At 36.4% G+C, this 8,193-nt stretch overlaps 1 long non-coding RNA gene across 1 annotated transcript; it reads right to left on the bottom strand.

Annotated features, from left to right (window-relative positions):
* Positions 1-1,762: 1,762 nt before the first annotated feature.
* On the bottom strand, positions 1,763-7,101 carry LOC115063810. The gene is made up of 3 exons (XR_003843671.1): positions 7,017-7,101; positions 3,799-3,907; positions 1,763-1,842 (listed from the first exon to the last, which is right to left on the bottom strand). It is a non-coding gene; the product is annotated as an uncharacterized LOC115063810 (long non-coding RNA).
* Positions 7,102-8,193: the final 1,092 nt, after the last annotated feature.

Raw genomic sequence — 8,193 nt, forward strand, 5'->3', positions numbered from 1 at the left:
AGCTTTACCCCTAATGGGTAGCCTTCATTGACCCTCAAGTTGCTATGCATACTACCTGAGGACAAAATTACTAATATTTCCCAGTTGTGTACTCTGTGAGTTTAACGATATATAACTCACACAATTTATTTATGATATATAATTATATACTATATCTATGCCTGGAAAGAAATGCCCATTAGTGAAATAACAGTGTGGTTCTCATGGAAGTGACCAACCACTTTCTATTTAGATTTAAGGCCTGCTCCAGAAGTTAAAATTCATATCTGATACGAATAATGGTGTCACAAACACGTGACTAGACAGGACATAGGCACTAGGAAAAAGAACCTTCTGTTATTACCTTGTTACATAAACCAATTCCTAATGAAAAAAGAGTATAGTATTATCAATAAGTTTTTTTTTTTCCTAGTAATAATAGAGATCTCCAATTGGTCATTGTAAAGAGATGTAGAGACTACAGAATGCTCAATCCTAAATGGGATATTTGTATCACATCACATACTCCCAAAACCCATTGTAGAAAGAGGCAGAAAAATTGTAAAAAACCAGAAGCAATGTATAATAATTGCAGCACACAGTGTGTCTCTCATCCTCCTGCCTGAATATCTGGATGTATAATTCTCAACGATTTCTCCAGCACCATGCATGCCTATGCCACAATTGAAATGGACTAAATACCTGAAATTGTAGAGAAGAGCCAATGAAACGTTTTGCTTTCATAAGAATTGGCTTGGTCAGTGGCACCCACTACTTATGTAGCAGAGGACTGCCTTGTCTGGCCTCAGAGGGAAGGGATTAGCTTGGTCCTGTAGAGGCTTGATGTTCAGAGAAGGGAGGAGATACTAGATGAGTAAGGTGGGAATTGTTAGGTAGCAGAGTACCCTCTTTGAGGCAATCAGGATGGAGGAGGTTCTTAGGGGCTCCTGGAGAGAACCAGGAAGGGGAATAACATTTGAAATGTAAATAAATAAAATAATTAACTTTTAAAAAAGAAAAGAGAATACAAGAGCTGGCTTGGCCCTCCTGTCTCTTCACAGCACTAGAACACTGACCAAGGAAGGCGTGTACAGAGACCATAAGAATGGGATTCTATTTAAGATGTGATAGTGATGGGATAACATGAGAGAGGCTATAGGAAGAAAATAAAGTAGAAATGCAAATAATCACTAAAAGAACTTATGAAATATTGAAATAGATGTATATTTAAACATTTCTGTATTATAATATGGTAATTTTTGAACTAGAAATTTTTCTGATTGCCTAAGAATAACTATTTTAATTCCTCTTATCTTACCTTAATCTGTTTTGGAAACATATTAAGTAATGTATTTACATCATTTCTACCCTTTCTTTTTCTCTTCTCTATCTTTCTTATGCCCTCCCACCAATTTCTTTTAAAAATCCATGTCTTTTCTTCTTTAATTTAGTGTATCTGTGTGTGTGTGTGTGTGTGTGTGTGTGTGTGTGTGCGCACGCACTTGAAACTGTTTAGCCCATAGAAGTTACTGTGCCCTAAAACAAAACATACTCTGCTACCTGGAACCTACTCCCTATGTCCTTTTCACCTGTAACCATCTATCTTTGGTTAAAATAGCATTGTCAATTTTTGGCAGGACTGAGCTCATGACACGTTTCAGTTGGTTACTACAATAGAAAGTTGCTAAGACTCTACACCTTATATTGTTTCTTCTCTCTGTGGCAGAGATCTTATACTGTACCACAGTTTCTTCTAATGCAATGAATTAATAATTATACTTACTATCTTCTTGACCAAGTTTTTCCTTTTGGTGAACATCAAATGTTGCTTAGCAATAGCATCAACTAGCCAGCCACAGTAAACTGAAAAAACAAAACAAAACAAAACAAAATAAAAAAAACTCCTTGATATCAAAGTCATGTTCCATCTATATTTCAAATTATTACATCTCAGTGATGGTTGATTCTGCTAAAAGTTATTGTCAAACCTGATTTAGATGCAAATATGAAAGTATTTTTGCATGAAATTAACATTTAAACCCATGTATTCTGGATATATTGATATTCATGTGAATGAGCTTCATTGAGACAGATAGAGATCTTCATAAACTTTCTGAATGAGAAGAAATTCTCCAGCAAGAATCATTTATATTTCATTTCTATCATTTATTTCCCTGGATCTACTTGCTATAACTTTTATATATCAAGTATATAACCTCCTATATTCCATACTCATGTGAACCCATTATATATCTTTTAAACAATCTTGAATTACTTCATGAAAAAAAGGTCGCACTATGATAAATGGGCTACTATCAAATATTACCATAACATGACCACATAAACTCCCAGCTATGACATCACAAGACAGTTTACTCTTAGGACATCCTCAAATACATGTCACCAATACACAATATATGTAGTTTTTCATTCTGTGACATGGCACATGGACATATGTGTACACACCAAATACTATTGATAAGCATGCTTCACTTACATTTCAATAACAAGATTTAATTGCTTGTTTACAACTACTACCTCTGGGAATTAAGGATATTTGAGTACCATATTGTCCTTAATGAAGTATGGTGAATTTCTCTGACAATACAGCTAATGACTGATAACCTCAACATCAAGAAGAGATGAGAGAAAGGACCACTAAAGGACATTTGGCTGCACACATCCCAGCAGGTTATTCACTTCAGAGGTCTAAGTGGCAGGACTTTAGTGACATTGCTAGTAGGTCTAAGTTGAGAACAGTTTGGTCCTTGAAGACTTGGAGGCTATACATCAGGCCAGATGACAAATACATAGGTTCAGTAAGTCAGGCCAGTGGACAAAGTGTACTTGTTTGCTAGCGATGTTTTAAGTGTAGATCACTTTAAGTTCTTAGGTGAATGACTGTCTTAGTTATGGTTACTTGTGCTATGATAAAACATCATCAAGTGGTGGGGAAGAAAAGGTTTATCCTATGCCTCCATATTGTAGTCTATCATTAAAGGGAGCCAGGACAGAAACTCCAACAGGGTTGAAACCTGGAAGCAGGAGCTGATACAGAGGCTACTGAAGGGTCCTGCTTTACTGCCTTCTTCATCATGGCTTCCTCAACCTGCTCTCTGGTAGAGCTCAGGACCACCAGCCCAGGGACAACACCAATCACAATGTGCTGGCCCTCCCATATTGATTACTAATTAAGAAAATCTTCTAACCTGGATCTTATGGGGGCAGTTTCTTGAGGTTCTCTCTTCTTAGATAACTCTAGCTTATGTCGTTGATACAAAATTGTCAACACAACACTAATGGACGTGTTGAAAATAGAGAAATCCAGTTGGTAAGACTGATATGTATAAAATCTGCAAGTATAGTTTAACTTTGACAGTTTAGATCTGGAAGCTGAGCCAGGGTTGACTAAGCTTTTGTCCTAGGACAAAACAACAACAACAACAGCAACAACAAATTCTGCATTCAGAAATGGATTCCAAGAAAGTATGATTAAAGTATTAGCATTAACTGAGTATTTCATCTGTGCATGCTCATCATTTGTTATATAGGAGCATAAAGATGGAAGGAAGGCAGAAACAGGAAAGGAAGTACTGAATCTAAATTTGAAAAGCTATTCTAAAATAATAGGATAAGGTTAAGGTTAACCTGGAATGAGAAGCCAAGAAAGCACAGAGCAAATTACAAATAATTATAATCCCACAGATATTTTCAGACTCTCAGTTTCTATGTTATTTGTGGCAACCAAAATACATCTAGAGTTTGATTTATTATGCCCTTCATTTATTTATACATTTTTTTATCAGATATGTTTCTTACCCTAAACTGATGAGTCAGAGAATCAGAATGGAATTGGCAGGCAGAATCTATGAGTCCTTGCCTTGAGGGATGAGTGAGTCATAGTCCCTTGGGTACCAGTTATCTTAACCTGCAAAATGGAATTTCTATAACTAACCAATTTATTTCAAATGAAGTGATATACAATGGATTTGTACACTAAGAGTCAAAAGTCTCAATGAGTGGGTAATCTTTCTTTATGTGCCCAACAGTACTCTGTGATAGTCTGAGCTCATTTTGACTCTTCCAAGTGTATAACAGCAAATAAATCATTTAAATTTTCTAAAAGTCAATTTACAAATCTAGGCTACAAAAAGTCAAGTCTACAAATATATAAATAGTATAATAGTATAAATTCATCCAAAGCACAAGAGAAATCTGGAATACTTTGTTTTTGTATTATACCACATAACTTAAAGAAATGTAACTTTCCTAATAATAAGATGTTGGGTAATCAGGAAACTATTTGTATTGTTTTCCTCATGTATTAAATAAAATCATAATAGATTTGATTGAGAGGGAGCAAAATTCTACATGTAAATTAGTTACTTTAGCAAAGGTTGGTTGGTATTGTAAATTGAAATAACTATATTTATTACATAGTATATAACACCATGATGTTTATGTTATTAATAATTCCTTAAAAGCAAAGTCTGCAAAGTTTTAGATCTAGATTAAAACCTTGTATTGATTCACTGTTGCTTAGTATTTGTTTTATTTTAATAGATGATAAATAGCATAATAAATTCTATTCAATAAATTGTGACTATAAGTTTTGCTGATTATGTGAGGCATCCTCCTCAGTATTATAGTTTACTTTTTTTTAATATTTGTGTGTTTTAGATTTTCTCCTTAAGTCAATTACCCAGGACTAAAGACTCACTATTCTCTGAGCAGTACTTCTACATGTTTTTATAATACAAACTTTAAAATGCCTTTCTAAACACAGAAACACACACACATGTATACACAAAAATCGCAAATACAATTACAAAAGGTATTTTGGGCTATCCAGCTTCCTATAGCCCAAAGACCTAGGGTAGAACCAAATACAATTGGAAAAAAAGAGCAATGATGGGATTCCTGATAATATTCAACTGTACTCACAGGTAGGTGCCAAGCTCAGTTATCATCAGAGAGACTCCCTCCCTCATCTGATGAGAGCAAATGAAGAGACCCATAGATAAACATTAGGCAGAGCTTGGGGAACCCCGCAGAAGAGACAGGGGAGGATTATAGGAGTCAGAGAGGTTGAGGAGCCAGGAGTGCTGAGGACAGCAGAGTAGCATAGCACTCAGAATCAACTAAACAGGGCTTATAGGGGCTCACGGAGACTGAAACAGCAATCATAAAGCTCGTATGTGTCTCTGCTAGGTCCTCTTAATATATATGAAGGTTGTTTATGTTGGGGTTTTGTGGAACACCTAACATTTAGAATAGGGTTATCTCTGACTCTTCTTCCTGGTCTTGGGACATTTTTCCTCCTATTGGGTTACCTCATCCAGCCTCGATATTATGGGTTTGGGCCTGGTCTCATTGCATCATGTTATGCTGTGTTCAGTTGATATCCTGGGTAAGCCTGCTCTTCTCAGAAGGGGAAAAGAGGAGCAGTGGACTCAGGGGAAAGGGAACTATCAGGGAACTGGACGAAATGAAGGGAGGGGAGACTACCATAGAGATATATTATATGAGTGAAGAATAAATAAAAAGAACACAAGTTATTTTGAAGTTTAATTTCTAAATATAAGCCATATTTGAAGATACTATTGCAAAGCACATATGTAAGCACTTATGCCCCAATATATAAGCTGTATGGTTAGCACTGTATACTTCATATGAACATATGTTTACTTTGTTCAGTGTCTTAGTCAGGGTTTCTATTCCTGCACAAACATCATGGCCAAGAAGCAAGTTGGGGAGGAAAGGGTTTATTCGGCTTACATTTCCATACTGCTGTTGATCACCAAAGGATGCAGGACTGGAACTCAAGAAGGTCAGAAAGCAGGAGCTGATGCAGAGGCCATGGAGGGATGTTCTTTACTGGCTTGCCTCCACTGGCTTGCTCAGCCTGCTCTCTTATAGAACCAAGACTACCAGCCAAGAGATGGCACCACCCACAAGGGGCCCTCCCCCCTTGATCACTAATTGAGAAAATGCCTTACAGCTGGATCTCATGGAGGCATTTCCCCATCTAAAGATCCTTTCTCTGTGATAACTCCAGCTGTGTCAAGTTGACACAAAGCTATCCAGTACATTCAGATTCAAGACAAAGGGCTTGGAAGATAGTAAAGTGCTTGGCAAGAAAATATGAGGATATGAGTTTTCATCCACAAAAATTCATGTAAACAAACATGCACTGTAATTCCAGTACTCCTATAGCGTGGTGGCGGACACAGATATGAGAATCTGAGATTTGTGGGACAGGTAACACACTTTGTTCTATATTCAAGCAAATTAGAGACCCTACCTTCAAATGTGGGGAAGAGCAACGACCTATGTCCCAAAGAAATCCTCTGTCCTCCACACTTGATGTGGGTAAACCAGTACCTCATCTTATTCTTTTAAAATATTAGTCACATGGCATATTATAATGAAGATGACTAGCACATGTTTCATAAAGTCATATTAAAGACAATATTCTATTTAATAGACATATTGGCTCCAGTTCTCCACATTTATTTATGGCAATTTATGCCCATTTCAAAGTCACTAGTGGCTTCTTTCTGGAAAATTATGAAAAGAAACTTTCTAAGACTCAAGATGCTTTTGAGACTTTCAATAAATGTGTGCTGTGGTGGGAGTCTGAGGGAAGTGAATACCTTAGTCATAATATACCACTGCTGAAATACCTAAAGATTCCTATTTATTAAAAAATTAAAAATAGGAAGGATGCCAGGAATCACTGTTCATAGAACACATAATTGTTATACAAATCCAGTAGAAATTCATTTCAATTCATTAGAAGCAAACAGTATAATGATAGTGTGAATGGCAGGAGGTCGACATTCTTTCTACAGAAGCCTGTATTTGCTTAAAAAATAATTTATCCCATAGCAAAGTAATAAACTAAAGACATTTGAGCTGTTGCTTTTTCTTCTGTGAGATATGGGTCCATAATAGGACAGGGTATACTAAATGGGGAGGCATTTTGCTGCTAGTACAACAGGTCTTTACTAAAACAAGCATGAGAATGGAAATACCTTGGAAATGCCAAGATATTCTTCTCTGTAGATGATCTCAACTGCTCAGTTAATGTCACAGTAAATTTGGCATGGGGCCCAATGCCAGCATCTGAAATTAGATGAGAGAGGTTCATTAACCCTTGTGTTAGTTTTCTGTTGACCACAGAATTGCTCTCATTCTTTTAAATGAAGTGTTTGTACAGTTCCCTTGTCTTCATTGAGGATTTCATTGCACCTGTGATTCCTTTTGTCAGGACACAAATCAGTTGTATTCAGAAGACAAAGAGCAAATTGGGGTAACAGAGAAAATACTTGGTACTGTAGCCAGCATGAAAAGTCCTGAAATAAGTGACATCCATTCTTAATGCTGATGTTACTATTAACCACTTTTAATTTCTAAGTAAAAAATATTCGTTATCAATAAAGCATGCTTACTATAGTAGTTTTAGACAGTTTTAAAACTAAAATAATTTGAAGCTTCCAAGACATTTAAAATAAGCTGTATTCCATTGGAGATCAAAGGGTTTGTGACTGCATTGGCATTTATGTTTTTCCTTTTGTAGAGTGCCAAATACCTCCCTGTACCAAAGACCCTAGAACATGAGGTTAAGGCTTTATATAGGTACCATAATATCACCATGTCCAGTGATTTATGTGTTGTTGTCTTCAGCAATGGAGCCTTGCTGTCAGTTTGTAGAGAGAAACCTATAGACTTGGGAAGAGCCTAGGTTGTTTGGTGATTCCCTTGGGACACCTTTGGCAAAAAACTAATTTGTGTATATTCCTATCTCAGTACCAATAGCAAGATGATCATTTGGAACTCTGTTTCCCAAGTTATTTGGTAGTAACATTTAAACTGTCTTCGTATACGTATAGATTTTAGGAAGCTTCTACTGTATTAGGCTTCCTTGCCTACCTTTCATCATTTCCTCTCACCCTCTGCATGTAAGCATCCCGTCCCAGTAATCACCACATCTATACACATTCATGATAAAAACCCTTGGATAGATTAGTGTTACAGGGGACATAACTCAATATAATAAAAACAGTTTAAAGCAAGACCATGGTTCAACATGAACTTAAATGGAAAAAAAAAACACACAAAGCAATTCCACTAAAATCAGGCACAAGACAATGCTCCATACCTATTCAATTCACTGCTTGAAGTCTTAGCTAGAACTATGTGGCAACTGAA

This window comes from Mus pahari, chromosome 4 (genome assembly GCF_900095145.1).
Source record: "Mus pahari chromosome 4, PAHARI_EIJ_v1.1, whole genome shotgun sequence".
Lineage (NCBI taxonomy): Eukaryota > Metazoa > Chordata > Mammalia > Rodentia > Muridae > Mus > Mus pahari.